This window comes from Lissotriton helveticus, chromosome 12, assembly GCF_964261635.1.
Source record: "Lissotriton helveticus chromosome 12, aLisHel1.1, whole genome shotgun sequence".
NCBI classification, from domain to species: domain Eukaryota; kingdom Metazoa; phylum Chordata; class Amphibia; order Caudata; family Salamandridae; genus Lissotriton; species Lissotriton helveticus.
The window spans coordinates 131,137,728-131,158,470 of NC_136073.1; the positions used below are offsets into that span (position 1 = coordinate 131,137,728).

Sequence of the window (20,743 nt, forward strand, 5' to 3'; positions counted from 1 at the left end):
GCTCCGCCCAGATATATATCTTTTTTTGAACCTAAATTACTCAAAATCCACTGGAGCACATATATTGAGACCTAGCAAAGGCACATCGGGCTAAGAGTCCCTACAATTTTGCCAAGTTTCGTGCAAATCCATTCAGCCGTTCGAGCTAAAAGTGAGGCCAACCGCTCTATGGAAATTAACATGGGAAAAACACGTTTTGGGACCCCCCTTTTTTCTCGGCCCCCCCTTGATGAAACCCCCCCAAATTGTCAGGGGCTGCTCAGAAACAAAATGTTCCATTTTCCTGAACATTTCAGCCAATTCCGTCCACAAACGCCAAAGTTATTAGACATAGAATTCTCAAAAATCCCATAGAGAAAAAATCCTAACTATATATACCTACTGGCGACCGCCAGTAGGTAATATATATATATATATATATATTTTTTAATTTTCACAGGCGATAGGTAGATGTTCACTTAGCTTGTGTTTTCAGTGACTGGCGCTGTAGGCGCTTCTCGCCCGGTCTTGTTCCCTTAGGACTTGAATCTCCGACAGGATTTGACTGGCGGCCGCTTCTCAGCGTCTTGGCGGCTGTCAACGGTATTTCTCAGTCTTTTTATTCTGACGCTCACAATGCCCTCAGAGACTCGCGCTTGACTTTCTGCACCGAGTCTGAGTCCGACGTCTTCCACAAAATGATTCGCTCAGGTACTCGACTTCTCAAACTGGGAAATGCTTATTACTAGAATCTTCGTCGCTTCAGGAAAACGAACCTCCTCAGCTAGGGTCTTCAGTGAAGTGCGCGTTTTTCATGACGCTCGCGCTCCACATAGAAGTCTCAGCAGCTGGGGTCTGAGAGACTAGAACGTCTGCTGTCTTCCACGCTGGCAACAACGGCGGCCATCTTATGTCTCCAAGATCGCACCTTGTCAACCCAAGTGTTTGTAGTACCTCTTGATTCACTCAACAGCGCAGTTGGATAGGTAATGACAGGGCCCACAGATTGAGTCCTGACACCGCCTGCTTGTGAACTGCCAGTAGTCAAAGATCACACATACACTTGTGGGCCTGTGATGGGACACCAATGCAGAGAAACACACCTGGCGCAGATCTTCTTTTCTGTCTATTAGACCTGCATCTCCCCTTTACCTCCTCAAGCCATCTGTATGTGAAGCAAGAAAGAGTTAAGGAGCGGTCCATCTACACTTTTATAGGGAGGATGCTGCCGTGAGCTCCTCCCAGCTAATCACACAAACAGCAGTAAAGCAAGATAACTACACAGTTAGGGGGGACTGCATGGTTAGGTTTTTGAGGAATTATTGAAACTGACCTCAGTGACCCATGATCAGAGCTGTGGCTAATGACTGCGTGCCTAATTATGATGAAGCAAGCACCATGGCTCGTAGGGGCCCCACAACACGCTTTTCTTAGCTCATTGAATTAAAGTATAAACGTCTGCCATGTGTGAGTGGTAAAGACTTGTTAATTTGGTTGCTTTTTCCAGTTCATGTCTGACAACAAGATGAAGGAACATTGGGGCATCAGAAGCTTTGGAAAGTAGCCACCAACCTCAGAGAAAGAGAGAAAGAGGGAAAAGGCAGTATGAGGTGTGGAGAAAACAGCAGCAGGTACAAGGCGCTCAAATGAGATTAATGGCGCCTAAATAGAGCACGTAAAGGAACAGTTACAAATCTAAGAAAAGGGAAAGAAAGACTAGGAAAAAAACACAGAAAGAGCCTGTAGATAAAATTCTCTTCCTGGGACAGCAGGCTAAGAGAAATTACACAGGGAGCAGTTAAGCTTGTAACACGGGGAGAATAGAAAAGAAAATGCAGTTTTATGAAGTGTGTTTGCCTAATCCAGCAAGCACTTTTGTTTTATTTTTCTATTTGCTTCTTTTATTGGTAAAGTAAGTTTCAAGTGCATGCACAGGTATGACTGAGAGAGCCAGGGTATAATAATTTGAAGCGTTTGTACCAGCGCTAATGTAGGACGAGAGTTATAGCAAAGATATGAAAGGGGTAGCGATAATAAATATGTGAAAGGGCAATAGTGACACCAAAATAAGCCACCTATTTATAAAACTGACATGGAAGAAATACTAAAGGTTAATTTCTGAAATTGTAGCCGATGTTAAAAAGATTCTCGTTGCTGGCAGGATTCGAACCTGCGCGGGGAGACACCAATGGATTTCTAGTCCATCGCCTTAACCACTCGTCCACAACAACTGACTGTAAGCTTTGTGCAAATAATCTGTATGCAAGTTTTCAAGGTGTTCCACAGCAAATTCCTGATATTCTGCAATGCACTTTTTAAAAATAATGTTTTTTTCAGCAGGCACATTCTCTCCTAAAAACAAAAATTGCATGAGTATATCTCTAGTTTGGAAAAGGATAGGCTTTCATGCATACTCTCATGTGGCACTCAAGTTTTTGGGACCCTATTGCACTCTGTTTTCGTGCTGCTTTTAGTCTATGGCCCATATTACAGAAGTCTACCATCTTTGAGTATTTAAAGCTCCTTTGTAAGTGCTTTATCTTTTTTCCTTGAAGAGCTATATAATAAAGGGATCCGGGAAAGATTGCATTTATGGAAGATAAAAGAAGGCAAACTTGTCTCACCAAATGCCGTAGAGAAACCTGATGTTTTACTCATGTTATCCTTAGTTCGATATTGTTAGACCTTGCATTCTTAAGGTGGTCTCAACCCTACCTTTTTGCTTTTCACCTCCGCATTTTGCTGTATCTTTTTGTTGGCCTTAGGACTCTGATCAATTTATCGCTACTAATCAGTGCTGAAGTGCACGTGCTTCTTCCCTAATCATGTGTGTAATTGGAGTATACCTGACTGACAGATTTAATTTACTTGAAAGCCCCTTATAAAGTGGTATACCATATACCCAGGGACTGATTGTGCAGCCCAAAGAAGTAGCATTTCAAACCTGTCTCAAGCCTGCTACTGCAGTGCCTGTGCTGCAGTGTACTGCCACTTCGACTTGCCATTTAAAACTACTTGCCAAGCCTTAAACTCCAATTTTATTACATATAATTAACCCCTAAGGTAGGCCCTAGGTAGTCCTAGGGGCATCATGCTATGTAAGTAAAAGGTAAGACATGTACTGTGGTAGTTTGCATGTCCTGGTAGTACCAAACAGTCTATTACATTTTTCACTACTGTGAGGTCTGCCCCTCTCATAGGTTAACATTGGGTATTCCCTTATACTTTTTGGGGGGTAATTCCATATCAGAGAGGAGAAGCTTTATTTATTTATTGATGAATCCTATTTACTGGTGAGGTTGGATTTAACTTTACTATTTTATAAATGATATTTTTAGAGAGTGAGCATTTCTCTGCACTTACTGCTCTATTTGCCTGAAAACCTGTCTCCAATTGACGTCTGGATTGGGCTGCGAGACAGCTACATTTGTGCATTCCATCTAGACAGCCACAACACAGGTCACTCAGCTGCAACTGAATTCATCTGCTTTCTGATTGGCATGGGGGAGAGCTCCGTTCCCCCCACCACTAATATGTTCAAGAACGATAATTTATGTCAGTAGGTACAATATAGCTACATCTTATAATCATGTGCGTTTAAATAATTTGTCGTTAGATCGTTTAAATATTTAAAAGGATCTGTTTTAATAGACATTTTACAAAAACAACTGGTACATTTAGTAGTTCTGTAAAAGAAAAACCCAACTGCCGTGACATTGCCAACCACAATGCCGTGACTCTGATTTGAACCGAGGTTGCTGCGGCCACAACGCAGAGTACTAACCACTATACAATCACAGCGAGCTACTTGGGCTCAATAACATACAGTGACATGGAGAATTTATAATTCGGAACACTCAGGGCTACTCCTGTGATAGGCTGAATGTGTTCATTGCTTCCTCATTCCTTATACAAATGCTTTGTCTCCTCAGTGGTTGATAGGCTGAAACCGTTTCCTGGCCGCCTGCTTGTGTACTGCCAGTAGTCAAAGATCACACATACACATGTGGGCCTGTGATGGGACACCAATGCAGAGAAACACACCTGCCGCAGATCTTCTATTCTGTCTATTAGACCTGCATCTCCCCTGTGCCTCCTCAAGCCATCTCTACGTGAAGCAAGAAAGAGTTAAGGAGAGGTCCATCTACTCTTTTATAGGGAGGATGCTGCCGTGAGCTCCTCCCAGCTAATCACACAAACAGCAGTAAAGCAAGATAACTACACAGTTAGGGGGGACTGCATGGTTAGGTTTTTGAGGAATTATTGAAACTGACTTCAGTGACCCATGATCAGAGCTGTGGCTAATGACTGCGTGCCTAATTATGATGAAGCAAGCACCATGGCTCGTAGGGGCCCCACAACACGCTTTTCTTAGCTCATTGAATTAAATTATAAACTTCTGCCATGTGTGAGTGGTAAATGCTTGTTAATTTGGTTGCTTTTCCAATTCACGTCTGACAACAAGATGAAGGAGCATTGGGGCATCAGAATCTTTGGAAAGTAGCCACCAACCTCAGAGAAAGAGAGAAAGAGGGAAAAGGAAGTATGAGGTGTGGAGAAAACAGCAGCAGGTACAAGGAGCTCAAATGAGATTAATGGCGCCTAAATAGAGCACGTAAAGGAACAGTTACAAATCTCAGAAAAGGGAAAGAAAGACTAGGAAAAAAACACGGAAAGAGCCTGTAGATAAAATTCTCTTCCTGGGACAGCAGGCTAAGAGAAATTACACAGGGAGCAGTTAAGCTTGTAACACGGGGAGAATAGAAAAGAAAATGCAATTTTATGAAGTGTGTTTGCCTAATCCAGCAAGCACTTTTATTTTATTTTTCTGTTTGCTTCTTTTATTGGTAAAGTAAGTTTCAAGTGCATGAACAGGTATGACTGAGAGAGCCAGGGTATAATAATTTGAAGCGTTTGCACCAGCGCTAATGTAGGACGAGAGTTATAGCAAAGATATGAAAGCGGTAGCGATAATAAATATGTGAAAGGGCAATAGTGACACCAAAATAAGCCACGTATTTATAAAACTGACATGGAAGAAATACTAAAGGTTAACTTCTGAAATTGTAGCCGATGTTAAAAAAAATTCTCATTGTTGGCAGGATTCAAACCTGCGCGGGGAGACACCAATGGATTTCTAGTCCATCGCCTTAACCACTCGGCCACAACAACTGACTGTAAGTTTTGTGCAAATAATCTGTATGAAAGTTTTCAAGGTGTCCCACAGCAAATTCCTGATATTCTGCAATTCACTTTTTAAAAATAATGTTTTTTTCAGCAGGCACATTCTCTCCTAAAAACAAAAATTGCATGAGTATATCTCTAGTTTGGAAAACGATAGGCTTTCATGCATACTCTCATGTGGCACTCAAGTTTTTGGGACCCTATTGCACTCTGTTTTCGCGCTGCTTTTAGTTTATGGCCCATATTACAGAAGTCTACCATCTTTGAGTATTTGAGGCTCCTTTGTAAGTGCTTTATCTTTTTTCCTTGAAGAGCTATATATTGAAGGGATCCGGGAAAGATTGCATTTATGGAAGATAAAAGAAGGCAAACTTGTCTCACCAAATTGCGTAGAGAAACCTGATGTTTTACTCATGTTATCCTTAGTTCGTTTTTGTTAGACCTTGCATTCTTAAGGTGGTCTCAACCCCACCTTATTGCTTTTCACCTCCGCATTTTTCTGTATCTTTTTGTTGGCCTTAGGACACTGATCACTTTATCGCTACTAATCAGTGCTGAAGTGCACGTGCATCTTCCCTAATCATGTGTGTAATTGGAGTATACCTGACTGACAGATTTAATTTACTTGAAATCCCCTTGTAAAGTGGTATACCATATACCCAGGGACTGATTATGCCGCCCAAAGAAGTAGCATTTCAAACTGTCTCAAGCCTGCTACTGCAGTGCCTGTGCTGCAGTGTACTGCCACTTCGACTTGCCATTTAAAACTACTTGCCAAGCCTTAAACTCCAATTTTATTACATATAATTAACCCCTAAGGTAGGCCCTAGGTAGTCCTAGGGGCATCATGCTATGTAAGTAAAAGGTAAGACATGTACTGTGGTAGTTTGCATGTCCTGGTAGTACCAAACAGTCTATTACATTTTTCACTACTGTGAGGTCTGCCCCTCTCATAGGTTAACATTGGGTATTCCCTTATACTTTTTGGGGGGTAATTCCATATCAGAGAGGAGAAGCTTTATTTATTTATTGATAAATCCTATTTACTGGTAAGGTTGGATTTAACTTTACTATTTTATGAATGTCATTTTCTAGAGAGTGAGCATTTCTCTGCACTTACTGCTCTATTTGCCTGAAAACCTGTCTCCAATTGACGTCTGGATTGAGTTGCGAGACAGCTACATTTGTGCATTCCATCTAGACAGCCACAACACAGGTCACTCAACTGCAACTGAATTCATCTGCATTCTGATTGGCATGGGGGAGAGCTCCGTTCCCCCCACCGCAAATAGGTTCAAGAACGATAATTTAGCCGACTGGACTAAGGAAACGCCCTCTACGCCGGAACCACAGCCAAGCTACAGAAAAGACTCCAGCGCATCCAGAACGCCTCCGCCCGACTCATCCTGGATGTCCCCTGACGCAGCCACATCTCCAGCCACCTGAGGAACCTGCACTGGCTCCCCGTCGACAAGAGGATCCCGTTCCGGCTCCTCACCAACACACACAAGTCTCTCCACGACCTGTGCCCCAAGTACCTCAACGACCGCCTGACCTTCTACACGCCCACCCGCCAGCTACGGTCCACCAGCCTCGCCCTCGCAGCCGTACCACGCATCCGAAGAGCCACCGCCGGAGGAAGATCCTTCTCTTACCTGGCTGCCAAGACTTGGAACTCCCTCCCCATCCACCTTCGGCTGACCCAGGACCATCTCGCCTTCAGGAAACAACTCAAGACCTGGCTGTTCGAGCAGTAGCAGACCCCTCCCCCCAAGCACCTTGAGACCCTTCCGGGTGAGTAGTGCGCTATACAAATGGCATGATTGATTGATTGATTGATTGATTAATTTATGTCAGTAGGTACAATATAGCTACATCTTATAATCATGTGTGTTTGAATAATTTGTCGTTAGATCGTTTAAATATTTATAAGGATCTGTTTTAATAGACATTTTACAAAAACAACTGGTACATTTGGTAATTCTGTAAAAGAAAAACCCAACTGCCATGACATTGCCAACCACAATGCCGTGACTCGGATTCGAACCGAGTTTGCTGCGGCCACAACGCAGAGTGCTAACCACTATACGATCACGGCGAGCTACTTGGGCTCAATAACATATAGTGACATGGAGAATTTATAATTCGGAACACTCAGGGCTACTCCTGTGATAGGCTGAATGTGTTCATTGCTTCCTCATTCCTTATACAAAGGCTTTGTCTCCTCAGTGGTTGATAGGCTGAAACCGTTTCCTGGCCGCCTGCTTGTGAACTTCCAGAAGTCAAAGATCACACATACACTTGTGGGCCTGTGATGGGACACCAATGCAGAGAAACACACCTGGCGCAGATCTTCTATTCTGTCTATTAGACCTGCATCTCCCCTGTACCTCCTCAAGCCATCTGTATGTGAAGCAAGAAAGAGTTAAGGAGAGGTCCATCTACACTTTTATAGGGAGGATGCTGCCGTGAGCTCCTCCCAGCTAATCACACAAACAGCAGTAAAGCAAGATAACTACACAGTTAGGGGGGACTGCATGGTTAGGTTTTTGAGGAATTATTGAAACTGACCTCAGTGACCCATGATCAGAGCTGTGGCTAATGACTGCATGCCTAATTATGATGAAGCAAGCACCATGGCTTGTAGGGGCCCCACAACACGCTTTTCTTAGCTCATTGAATTAAATTATAAACTTCTGCCATGTGTGAGTGGTAAATGCTTGTTAATTTGGTTGCTTTTCCAATTCACGTCTGACAACAAGATGAAGGAACATTGGGGCATCAGAATCTTTGGAAAGTAGCCACCAACCTCAGAGAAAGAGAGAAAGAGGGAAAAGGAAGTATGAGGTGTGGAGAAAACAGCAGCAGGTACAAGGAGCTCAAATGAGATTAATGGCGCCTAAATAGAGCACGTAAAGGAACAGTTACAAATCTCAGAAAAGGGAAAGAAAGACTAGGAAAAAAACACAGAATGAGCCTGTAGATAAAATTCTCTTCCTGGGACAGCAGGCTAAGAGAAATTACACAGGGAGCAGTTAAGCTTGTAACACGGGGAGAATAGAAAAGAAAATGCAGTTTTATGAAGTGTGTTTGCCTAATCCAGCAAGCACATTTATTTTATTTTTCTGTTTGCTTCTTTTATTGGTAAAGTAAGTTTCAAGTGCATGAACAGGTATGACTGAGAGAACCAGGGTATAATAATTTGAAGCGTTTGCACCAGCGCTAATGTAGGACGAGAGTTATAGCAAAGATATGAAAGCGGTAGCGATAATAAATATGTGAAAGGGCAATAGTGACACCAAAATAAGCCACCTATTTATAAAACTGACATGGAAGAAATACTAAAGGTTAACTTCTGAAATTGTAGCCGATGTTAAAAAAAAATTCTTGTTGTTGGCAGGATTCGAACCTGCGCGGGGAGACCCCAATGGATTTCTAGTCCATCGCCTTAACCACTCGGCCACAACAACTGACTTTTTGTGAAAATAATCTGTATGAAAGTTTTCAAGGTGTCCCACAGCAAATTCCTGATATTCTGCAATTCACTTTTTAAAAATAATGTTTTTTTCAGCAGGCACATTCTCTCCTAAAAACAAAAATTGCATGAGTATATCTCTAGTTTGGAAAAGGATAGGCTTTCATGCATACTCTCATGTGGCACTCAAGTTTTTGGGACCCTATTGCACTCTGTTTTCGCGCTGCTTTTAGTTTATGGCCCATATTACAGAAGTCTACCATCTTTGAGTATTTGAGGCTCCTTTGTAAGTGCTTTATCTTTTTTCCTTGAAGAGCTATATATTGAAGGGATCCGGGAAAGATTGCATTTATGGAAGATAAAAGAAGGCAAACTTGTCTCACCCAATTGCGTAGAGAAACCTGATGTTTTACTCATGTTATCCTTAGTTCGTTTTTGTTAGACCTTGCATTCTTAAGGTGGTCTCAACCCCACCTTATTGCTTTTCACCTCCGCATTTTGCTGTATCTTTTTGTTGGCCTTAGGACTCTGATCACTTTATCCCTACTAATCAGTGTTGAAGTGCACGTGCTTCTTCCCGAATCATGTGTGTAATTGGAGTATACCTGACTGACAGATTTAATTTACTTGAAAGCCCCTTGTAAAGTGGTATACCATATACCCAGGGACTGATTGTGCCGCCCAAAGAAGTAGCATTTCAAACTGTGTCAAGCCTGCTACTGCAGTGCCTGTGCTGCAGTGTACTGCCACTTCGACTTGCCATTTAAAACTACTTGCCAAGCCTTAAAATCCAATTTTATTACATATAATTAACCCCTAAGGTAGGCCCTAGGTAGTCCTAGGGGCATCATGCTATGTAAGTAAAAGGTAAGACATGTACTGTGGTAGTTTGCATGTCCTGGTAGTACCAAAGAGTCTATTATATTTTTCACTACTGTGAGGTCTGCCCCTCTCATAGGTTAACATTGGGTATTCCCTTATACTTTTTGGGGGGTAATTCCATATCAGAGAGGAGAAGCTTTATTTATTTATTGATAAATCCTATTTACTGGTAAGGTTGGATTTAACTTTACTATTTTATAAATGTCATTTTTAGAGAGTGAGCATTTCTCTGCACTTACTGCTCTATTTGCCTGAAAACCTGTCTCCAATTGACGTCTGGATTGGGTTGCGAGACAGCTACATTTGTGCATTCCATCTAGACAGCCACAACACAGGTCACTCAACTGCAACTGAATTCATCTGCATTCTGATTGGCATGGGTGAGAGCTCCGTTCCCCCCCACCGCAAATAGGTTCAAGAACGATAATTTAGCCGACTGGACTAAGGAAACGCCCTCTACGCCGGAACCACAGCCAAGCTACAGAAAAGACTCCAGCGCATCTAGAACGCCTCCGCCTGACTCATCCTGGATGTTCCCCGACGCAGCCACATCTCCAGCCACCTGAGGAACCTGCACTGGCTCCCCGTCGACAAGAGGATCACGTTCCGGCTCCTCACCAACACACACAAGTCTCTCCACGACCTGGGCCCCAAGTACCTCAACGACCACCTGACCTTCTACACGCCCACCCGCCAGCTACGGTCCACCAGCCTCGCCCTCGCAGCCGTACCACGCATCCGAAGAGCCACCGCCGGAGGAAGATCCTTCTCTTACCTGGCTGCCAAGACTTGGAACTCCCTCCCCAACCACCTTCGGCTGACCCAGGACCATCTCGCCTTCAGGAAACAACTCAAGACCTGGCTGTTCGAGCAGTAGCATACCCCTCCCCCCAAGCGCCTTGAGACCCTCCCGGGTGAGTAGTGCGCTATACAAATGGCATGATTGATTGATTGATTGATTGATTAATTTATGTCAGTAGGTACAATATAGCTACATCTTATAATAATGTGTGTTTAAATAATTTGTCGTTAGATTGTTTAAATATTTAAAAGGATCTGTTTTAATAGACATTTTACAAAAACAACTGGTACATTTGGTAATTCTGTAAAAGAAAAACCCAACTGCCATGACATTGCCAACCACAATGCCGTGACTCGGATTCGAACCGAGGTTGCTGCGGCCACAACGCAGAGTACTAACCACTATACGATCACGGCGAGCTACTTGGGCTCAATAACATATAGTGACATGGAGAATTTATAATTCGGAACACTCAGGGCTACTCCTGTGATAGGCTGAATGTGTTCATTGCTTCCTCATTCCTTATACAAAGGCTTTGTCTCCTCAGTGGTTGATAGGCTGAAACCGTTTCCTGGCCGCCTGCTTGTGAACTGCCAGAAGTCAAAGATCACACATACACTTGTGGGCCTGTGATGGGACACCAATGCAGAGAAACACACCTGGCGCAGATCTTCTATTCTGTCTATTAGACCTGCATCTCCCCTGTACCTCCTCAAGCCATCTGTATGTGAAGCAAGAAAGAGTTAAGGAGAGGTCCATCTACACTTTTATAGGGAGGATGCTGCCGTGAGCTCCTCACAGCTAATTACACAAACAGCAGTAAAGCAAGATAACTACACAGTTAGGGGGACTGCATGGTTAGGTTTTTGAGGAATTATTGAAACTGACCTCAGTGACCCATGATCAGAGCTGTGGCTAATGAGTGCGTGCCTAATTATGATGAAGCAAGCACCATGGCTCGTAGGGGCCCCACAACACGCTTTTCTTAGCTCATTGAATTAAAGTATAAACTTCTGCCATGTGTGAGTGGTAAATGCTTGTTAATTTGGTTGCTTTTCCATTTCACGCCTGACAACAAGATGAAGGAACATTGGGGCATCAGAATCTTTGGAAAGTAGCCACCAACCTCAGAGAAAGAGAGAAAGAGGGAAAAGGCAGTATGAGGTGTGGAGAAAACAGCAGCAGGTACAAGGAGCTCAAGTGAGATTAATGGCGTCTAAATAGAGCACGTAAAGGAACAGTTACAAATCTCAGAAAAGGGAAAGAAAGACTGGGAAAAAAACACAGAAAGAGCCTGTAGATAAAATTCACTTCCTGGGACAGCAGGCTAAGAGAAATTACACAGGGAGCAGTTAAGCTTGTAACACGGGGAGAATAGAAAAGAAAATGCAGTTTTATGAAGTGTGTTTGCCTAATCCAGCAAGCACTTTTATTTTATTTTTCTGTTTGCTTCTTTTATTGGTAAAGTAAGTTTCAAGTGCATGCACAGGTATGACTGAGAGAGCCAGGGTATAATAATTTGAAGCGTTTGCACCAGCGCTAATGTAGGACGAGAGTTATAGCAAAGATATTAAAGCGGTAGCGATAATAAATATGTGAAAGGGCAATAGTGACACCAAAATAAGCCACCTATTTATAAAACTGACATGCAAGAAATACTAAAGGTTAACTTCTGAAATTGTAACCGATGTTAAAAAAAATTCTCGTTGTTGGCAGGATTCGAACCTGCGCGTGGAGACCCCAATGGATTTCTAGTCCATCGCCTTAACCACTCGGCCACAACAACTGATTGTAAGTTTTGTGCAAATAATCTGTATGAAAGTTTTCAAGGTGTCCCACAGCAAATTCCTGATATTCTGCAATGCACTTTTTAAAAATAATGTTTTTTTCAGCAGGCACATTCTCTCCTAAAAACAAAAATTGCATGAGTATATCTCTAGTTTGGAAAAGGATAGGCTTTCATGCATACTCTCATGTGGCACTCAAGTTTTTCGGACCCTATTGCACTCTGTTTTCGTGCTGCTTTTAGTCTATGGCCCATATTACAGAAGTCTACCATCTTTGAGTATTTGAGGCTCCTTTGTAAGTGCTTTATCTTTTTTCCGTGAAGAGCTATATAATAAAGGGGTCAGGGAAAGATTGCATTTATGGAAGATAAAAGAAGGCAAACTTGTCTCACCAAATGCCGTAGAGAAACCTGATGTTTTACTCACGTTATCCTTAGTTCGTTTTTGTTAGACCTTTCATTCTTAAGGTGGTCTCAACCCCACCTTATTGCTTTTCACCTCCGCATTTTGCTGTATCTTTTTGTTGGCCTTAGGACTCTGATCACTTTATCGCTACTAATCAGTGCTGAAGTGCACGTGCTTCTTCCCGAATCATGTGTGTAATTGGAGTATACCTGACTGACAGAATTAATTTACTTGAAAGCCCCTTGTAAAGTGGTATACCATATACCCAGGGACTGATTGTGCCGCCCAAAGAAGTAGCATTTCAAACCTGTCTCAAGCCTGCTACTGCAGTGCCTGTGCTGCAGTGTACTGCCACTTCGACTTGCCATTGAAAACTACTTGCCAAGCCTTAAACTCCAATTTTATTACATATAATTAACCCCTAAGGTAGGCCCTAGGTAGTCCTAGGGGCAACATGCTATGTAAGTAAAAGGTAAGACATGTACTGTGGTAGTTTGCATGTCCTGGTAGTAACAAACAGTCTATTACATTTTTCACTACTGTGAGGTCTGCCCCTCTCATAGGTTAAGATTGGGTATTCCCTTATACTTTTTGGGGGGTAATTCCATATCAGAGAGGAGAAGCTGTATTTATTCATTGATAAATCCTATTTACTGGTGAGGTTGGATTTAACTTTACTATTTTATAAATGCCATTTTTAGAGAGTGAGCATTTCTCTGCACTTACTGCTCTATTTGACTGAAAACCTCAATCAATCAATCAATCAGTGACATTTATAGAGCGCACTACTTACCCGTAGGGTCTCAAGGCGCTTGGGGGGGGGGGGGGGGTGCCGTTACTGCTCGAACAGCCAGGTCTTGAGCTTCTTCCTGAAGGAGAGGTGGTCTTGGGTCAGGCGCAGGTCGGCTGGGAGGGAGTTCCAGGTCTTGGCGGCCAGGTAGGAGAAGGACCTTCCTCCTGTTGTCGCTCTGCGGATGCGTGGGACGGTGGCGAGAGCGCGGATGGCTGAGCGGAGGTGACGTTTGGGAGCGTGGAAGTTGATTCGGGTGTTGAGGTAGCTCGGGCCTTGATCGTGTAGGGCTTTGTGTGCGTGGGTGAGGAGGCGGAAGGTGATTCTCTTGTTGACGGGAAGCCAATGAAGGTCTCTTAGGTGTCCGGAGATGTGGCTGTTTCGTGGGATGTCAAGGATGAGTCTGGCTGAGGCGTTCTGGATCCGCTGGACTCTCTTCTGGAGCTTGGCGATGGTTCCGGCGTAGAGGGCGTTGCCGTAGTCCAGTCGGCTGGTGACGAGGGCCTGGGTGACCTGTCTCCAATTGACGTCTGGATTGGGCTGCGAGACAGCTACATTTGTGCATTCCATCTAGACAGCCACAACACAGGTCACTCAACTGCAACTGAATTCATCTGCATTCTGATTGGCATGGGGGAGAGCTCCGTTCCCCCCACCGCAAATAGGTTCAAGAACGATAATTTATGTCAGTAGGTACAATATAGCTACATCTTATAATCATGTGTGTTTAAATAATTTGTCGTTAGATCTTTTAAATATTGAAAAGGATCTGTTTTAATAGACATTTTTCAAAAACAACTGGTACATTTGGTAATTCTGTAAAAGAAAAACCCAACTGCTGTGACATTGCCAACCACAATGCCGTGACTCGGATTCGAACTGAGGTTGCTGCAGCCACAACGCAGAGTACTAACCACTATACGATCACGGAGAGCTACTTGGGCTCAATAACATACAGTGACATGGAGTATTTATAATTCGGAACACTCAGGGCTACTCCTGTGATAGGCTGAATGTGTTCATTGCTTCCTCATTCCTTATACAAAGGCTTTGTCTCCTCAGTGGTTGATAGGCTGAAACCGTTTCCTGGCCGCCTGCTTGTGAACTGCCAGGAGTCAAAGATCACACATACACTTGTGGGCCTGTGATGGGACACCAATGCAGAGAAACACACCTGGCGCAGATCTTCTTTTCTGTCTATTAGACCTGCATCTCCCCTGTACCTCCTCAAGCCATCTGTATGTGAAGCAAGAAAGAGTTAAGGAGAGGTCCATCTACACTTTTATAGGGAGGATGCTGCCGTGAGCTCCTCCCAGCTAATCACACAAACAGCAGTAAAGCAAGATAACTACACAGTTAGGGGGACTGCATGGTTAGGTTTTTGAGGAATTATTGAAACTGACCTCAGTGACCCATGATCAGAGCTGTGGCTAATGACTGCGTGCCTAATTATGATGAAGCAAGCACCATGGCTCGTAGGGGCCCCACAACACGCTTTTCTTAGCTCATTGAATTAAAGTATAAACTTCTGCCATGTGTGAGTGGTAATGATTTGTTAATTTGGTTGCTTTTCCAATTCATGTCTGACAACAAGATGAAGGAACATTGGGGCATCAGAAGCTTTGGAAAGTAGCCACCAACCTCAGAGAAAGAGAGAAAGAGGGAAAAGGCAGTAGGAGGTGTGGAGAAAACAGCAGCAGGTACAAGGAGCTCAAATGATATTAATGGCGCCTAAATAGAGCACGTAAAGGAACAGTTACAAATCTAAGAAAAGGGAAAGAAAGACTAGGAAAAAACACAGAAAGAGCGTGTGGATAAAATTCTCTTCCTGGGACAGCAGGCTAAGAGAAATTACACAGGGAGCAGTTAAGCTTGTAACATGGGGAGAATAGAAAAGAAAATGCAGTTTTATGAAGTGTGTTTGCCTAATCCAGCAAGCACTTTTATTTTATTTTTCTACTTGCTTCTTTTATTGGTAAAGTAAGTTTCAAGTGCATGAATGGTATGACTGAGAGAGCCAGGGTATAATAATTTGAAGCGTTTAGACCAGCGCTAATGTAGGACGAGAGTTATAGCAAAGATATGAAAGGGGTAGCGATAATAAATATGTGAAAGGGCAATAGTGACACCAAAATAAGCCACCTATTTATAAAACTGACATGGAAGAAATACTAAAGGTTAACTTCTGAAATTGTAGCCGATGTTAAAAAGATTCTCGTTGTTGGCAGGATTCAAACCTGCGCAGGGAGACCCCAATGGATTTCTAGTCCATCACCTTAACCACTCGGCCACAACAACTGACTGTAAGTTTTGTGCAAGTAATCTGTATGCAAGTTTTCAAGGTGTTCCACAGCAAATTCCTGATATTCTGCAATGCACTTTTTAAAAATAATGGTTTTTTCAGCAGGCACATTCTCTCCTAAAAACAAAAATTGAATGAGTATATCTCTAGTTTGGAAAAGGATAGGCTTTCATGCATACTCTCATGTGGCACTCAAGTTTTTGGGACCCTATTGCACTCTGTTTTCGTGCTGCTTTTAGTCTATGGCCCATATTACAGAAGTCTACCATCTTTGAGTATTTGAGGCTCCTTTGTAAGTGCTTTATCTTTTTTCCTTGAAGAGCTATATAATAAAGGGGTCAGGGAAAGATTGCATTTATGGAAGATAAAAGAAGGCACCCTTATCTCACCAAATGCCGTAGAGAAACCTGATGTTTTACTCATGTTATCCTTAGTTTGTTTTTGTTAGACCTTGCATTCTTAAGGTGGCCTCAACCCTACCTTATTGCTTTTCACCTACGCATTTTGCTGTATCTTTTTGTTGGCCGTAGGACTCTGATCACTTTATCGCTACTAATCAGTGCTGAAGTGCACGTGCTTCTTCCCTAATCATGTGTGTAATTGGAGTATACCTGACTGACAGATTTAATTTACTTGAAAGCCCCTTGTAAAGTGGTAGAACATATACTCAGGGACTGATTGCGCCGACCAAAGAAGTAGCATTTCAAACCTGTCTCAAGCCTGCTACTGCAGTGCCTGTGCTGCAGTGTACTGCCACTTCAACTTGCCATTTAAAACTACTTGCTAAGCCTTAAACTTCAATTTTATTACATATAATTAGCCCCTAAGGTAGGCCCTAGGTAGTCCTAGGGGCATCATGCTATGTAAGAAAAAGGTAAGACATGTACTGTGGTAGTTTGCATGTCCTGGTAGTACCAAACAGTCTATTACATTTTTCACTACTTTGAGGTCTGCCCCTCTCATAGGTTAGCATTGGGTATTCCCTTATACTTTTTGGGGGGTAATTCCCTATCAGAGAGGAGAAGCTTTATTTATTTATTGATAAATCCTATTTACTGGTGAGGTTGGATTTAACTTTACTATTTTATAAATGCCATTTTTAGAGAGTGAGCATTTCTCTGCACTTACTGCTCTATTTGCCTGAAAACCTGTCTCCAATTGACGTCTGGATTGGGCTGCGAGACAGCTACATTTGTGCATTCCCTCTAGACATCCACAACACAGGTCACTCAACTGCAACTGCATTCATCTGCATTCTGATTGGCATGGGGGAGAGCTCTGTTCCCCCCACCGCAAATAGGTTCAAGAACGATAATTTATGTCAGTATGTACAATATAGCTACATCTTATAATCATGTGTGTTTAAATAATTTGTCGTTAGGTTGTTTAAATATTTAAAAGGATCTGTTTTTAATAGACATTTTACAAAAACAACTGGTACATTTGGTAATTCTGTAAAAGAAAAACCCAACTGCGGTGACATTGCCAACCACGATGCCGTGACTCGGATTCGAACCAAGGTTGCTGCAGCCACAACGCAGAGTACTAACCACTATACGATCACGGCGAGCTACTCGGGGTCAATAACATTCAGTGACATGGAGAATTTATAATTTGGAACACTCAGGGCTACTCCTGTGATAGGCTGAATGTGTTAATTGCTTCCTCATTCCTTATACAGAGGCTTTGTCTCCTCAGTGGTTGATAGGCTGAAACCGTTTCCTGGCGGCCTGCTTGTGAACTGCCAGGAGTCAAAGATCACACATACACTTGTGGGCCTGTGATGGGACACCAATGCAGAGAAACACACCTGACACAGATCTTCTATTCCGTCTATTAGACCTGCATCTCCCCTGTACCTCCTCAAGCCATCTGTATGTGAAGCAAGAAAGAGTTAAGGAGCGGTCCATCTACACTTTTATAGGGAGGATGCTGCCGTGAGCTCCTCCCAGCTAATCAGACAAACAGCAGTAAAGCAAGATAACTACACAGTTAGGGGGGACTGCATGGTTAGGTTTTTGAGGAATTATTGAAACTGACCTCAGTGACCCATGATCAGAGCTGTGGCTAACGACTGCGTGCCTAATTATGATGAAGCAAGCACCATGGCTCGTAGGGGCCCCACAACACGCTTTTCTTAGCTCACTGAATTAAATTATAAACTTCTGCCATGTGTGAGTGGTAAATGCTTGGTAATTTGGTTGCTTTTCCAATTCACGTCTGACAACAAGATGAAGGAACATTGGGGCATCAGAAGCTTTGGAAAGTAGCCACCAACCTTAGAGAAAGAGAGAAAGAGGGAAAAGGCAGTATGAGGTGTGGAGAAAACAGCAGCAGGTACAAGGAGCTCAAATGAGATTAATGGCGCCTAAATAGAGCACGTAAAGGAACAGTTACAAATCTCAGAAAAGGGAAAGAAAGACTAGGAAAAAAACACAGAATGAGCCTGTAGATAAAATTCTCTTCCTGGGACAGCAGGCTAAGAGAAATTACACAGGGAGCAGTTAAGCTTGTAACACGGGGAGAATAGAAAAGAAAATGCAGTTTTATGAAGTGTGTTTGCCTAATCAAGCAAGCACTTTTGTTTTATTTTTGTTTGCTTCTTTTATTGGTAAAGTAAGTTTCAAGTGCATGCCCAGGTATGACTGAGAGAGCCAGGGTATAATAATTTGAAGCGTTTGCACCAGCGCTAATGTAGGACGAGAGTTATAGCAAAGATATGAAAGCGGTAGCGATAATAAATATGTGAAAGGGCAATAGTGACACCAAAATAAGCCACGTATTTATAAAACTGACATGGAAGAAATACTAAAGGTTAACTTTTGAAATTGTAGCCGATGTTAAAAGTTTCTCGTTATTGGCAGGATTCGAACCTGCGCAGGGAGACCCCAATGGATTTCTAGTCCATCGCCTTAACCACTCGGCCACAGCAACTGACTGTAAGTTTTGTGCAAATAATCTGTATGAAAGTTTTCAAGGTGTCCCACAGCAAATTCCTTGTATTCTGCAATTCACTTTTTTAAAATAATGTTTTTTTCAGCAGGCACATTCTCTCCTAAAAACAAAAATTGCATGAGTATATCTCTAGTTTGGAAAAGGATCGGCTTTCATGCATACTCTCATGTGGCTCTCAAGTTTTTGGGACACTATTGCACTCTGTTTTCGTTCTGCTTTTAGTCTATGGCCCATATTACAGAAGTCTACCATCTTTGAGTATTTGAGGCTCCTTTGTAAGTGCTTTATCTTTTTTACTTGAAGAGCTATATAATAAAGGGGTCAGGGAAAGATTGCATTTATGGAAGATAAAAGAAGGCACCCTTATCTCACCAAATGCCGTAGAGAAACCTGATGTTTTACTCATGTTATCCTTAGTTTGTTTTTGTTAGACCTTGCATTCTTAAGGTGGCCTCAACCCTACCTTATTGCTTTTCACCTACGCATTTTGCTGTATCTTTTTGTTGGCCTTAGGACTCTGATCACTTTATCGCTACTAATCAGTGCTGAAGTGCACGTGCTTCTTCCCTAATCATGTGTGTAATTGGAGTATACCTGACTGACAGATTTAATTGACTTGAAAGCCCCTTGTAAAGTGGTATACCATATACCCAGGAACTGATTGTGCCGCCCAAAAAAGTAGCATTTCAAACCTGTCTCAAGCCTGCTACTGCAGTGCCTGTGCTGCAGTGTACTGCCACTTCGACTTGCCATTTAAAACTACTTGCCAAGCCTTAAACTCCAATTTTATTACATATAATTAACCAAAAGGTAGGCCCTAGGTAGTCCTAGGGGCATCATGCTATGTAAGTAAAAGGTAAGACATGTACTGTGGTGGTCTGCACGTCCTGGTAGTACCAAACAGTCTATTACATTTTTCACTACTGTGAGGTCTGCCCCTCTCATAGGTTAGCATTGGGTATTCCCTTATACTTTTTGGGGGGTAATTCCATATCAGAGAGCAGAAGATTTATTTATTTATTGATAAATCCTATTTACTGGTGAGGTTGGATTTAACTTTACTATTTTATAAATGCCATTTTTAGAGAGTGAGCATTTCTCTGCACTTACTGCTCTATTTGCCTGAAAACCTGTCTCCAATTGACGTCTGGATTGGGCTGCGAGACAGCTACACTTGTGCATTCCCTCTAGACAGCCACAACACAGGTCACTCAAATGCAACTGCATTCATCTGCATTCTGATTGGCATGGGGGAGAGCTCCATTCCCCCACCGTAAATAGGTTCAAGAACGATAATTTATGTCAGTAGGTACAATATAGCTACATCTTATAATCATGTGTGTTTAAATAATTTGTCGTTAGATCGTTTAAATATTTTAAAGGATCTGTTTTTAATAGACATTTTACAAAAACAACTGGTACAATTGGTAATTCTGTAAAAGAAAAACCCAACTGCCGTGACATTGCCAACCACAATGCCGTGACTCAGATTCAAACCGAGGTTGCTGCAGCCACAATGCAGAGTACTAACCACTATACGATCACGACGAGCTACTTGGGTACAATGACATACAGTGACATGGAGAATTTATAATTCGGAACACTCAGGGAACTCCTGTGATAGGCTGAATGTGTTCATTGTTTCCTCATTCCTTATACAAAGGCTTTGTCTCCTCAGTGGTTGATAGGCTGAAACTGTTTCCTGGCCGCCTGCTTGTGAACTGCCAGGAGTCAAAGATCACACATACAATTGTGGGCCTGTGATGGAACACCAATGCAGAGAAACACACCTGGCGCAGATCTTCTATTCTGTCTAGTAGACCTAAATCTCCCCTGTACCTCCTCAAGCCATCTGTATGTGAAGCAAGAAAGAGTTAAGGAGCGGTCCATCTACACTTTTATAGGGAGGATGCTGCCGTGAGCTCCTCCCAGCTAATCACACAAACAGCAGTAAAGCAAGATAACTACACAGTTAGGGGGGACTGCATGGTTAGGTTTTTGAGGAATTATTGAAACTGACCTCAGTGACCCATGATCAGAGCTGTGGCTAATGACTGCGTGCCCAATTATGATGAAGCAAGCACCATGGCTCGTAGGGGCCCCACAACACGCTTTTCTTAGCTCATTGAATTAAAGTATAAACCTCAGCCATGTATGAGTGGTAAAGGCTTGTTAATTTGGT

The 20,743-nt window shown here is 42.7% G+C and overlaps 8 non-coding genes across 8 annotated transcripts; all 8 read right to left on the reverse strand.

Moving 5' to 3' along the window:
• Positions 1-2,128: 2,128 nt before the first annotated feature.
• TRNAS-AGA (transfer RNA serine (anticodon AGA)) lies at positions 2,129-2,210 on the reverse strand. Its single transcript has one exon. It is a non-coding gene; the product is annotated as a tRNA-Ser (tRNA).
• Positions 2,211-5,069: 2,859 nt separating this feature from the next.
• TRNAS-AGA (transfer RNA serine (anticodon AGA)) lies at positions 5,070-5,151 on the reverse strand. Its single transcript has one exon. It is a non-coding gene; the product is annotated as a tRNA-Ser (tRNA).
• Positions 5,152-8,551: 3,400 nt separating this feature from the next.
• TRNAS-AGA (transfer RNA serine (anticodon AGA)) lies at positions 8,552-8,633 on the reverse strand. Its single transcript has one exon. It is a non-coding gene; the product is annotated as a tRNA-Ser (tRNA).
• A 2,033-nt stretch (positions 8,634-10,666) lies between these two features.
• Positions 10,667-10,738, reverse strand: TRNAH-GUG (transfer RNA histidin (anticodon GUG)). The gene has a single exon. It is a non-coding gene; the product is annotated as a tRNA-His (tRNA).
• A 1,288-nt stretch (positions 10,739-12,026) lies between these two features.
• On the reverse strand, positions 12,027-12,108 carry TRNAS-AGA (transfer RNA serine (anticodon AGA)). The gene has a single exon. It is a non-coding gene; the product is annotated as a tRNA-Ser (tRNA).
• A 3,412-nt stretch (positions 12,109-15,520) lies between these two features.
• Positions 15,521-15,602, reverse strand: TRNAS-AGA (transfer RNA serine (anticodon AGA)). Its single transcript has one exon. It is a non-coding gene; the product is annotated as a tRNA-Ser (tRNA).
• A 1,499-nt stretch (positions 15,603-17,101) lies between these two features.
• On the reverse strand, positions 17,102-17,173 carry TRNAH-GUG (transfer RNA histidin (anticodon GUG)). Its single transcript has one exon. It is a non-coding gene; the product is annotated as a tRNA-His (tRNA).
• Positions 17,174-18,458: 1,285 nt separating this feature from the next.
• On the reverse strand, positions 18,459-18,540 carry TRNAS-AGA (transfer RNA serine (anticodon AGA)). The gene has a single exon. It is a non-coding gene; the product is annotated as a tRNA-Ser (tRNA).
• Positions 18,541-20,743: the final 2,203 nt, after the last annotated feature.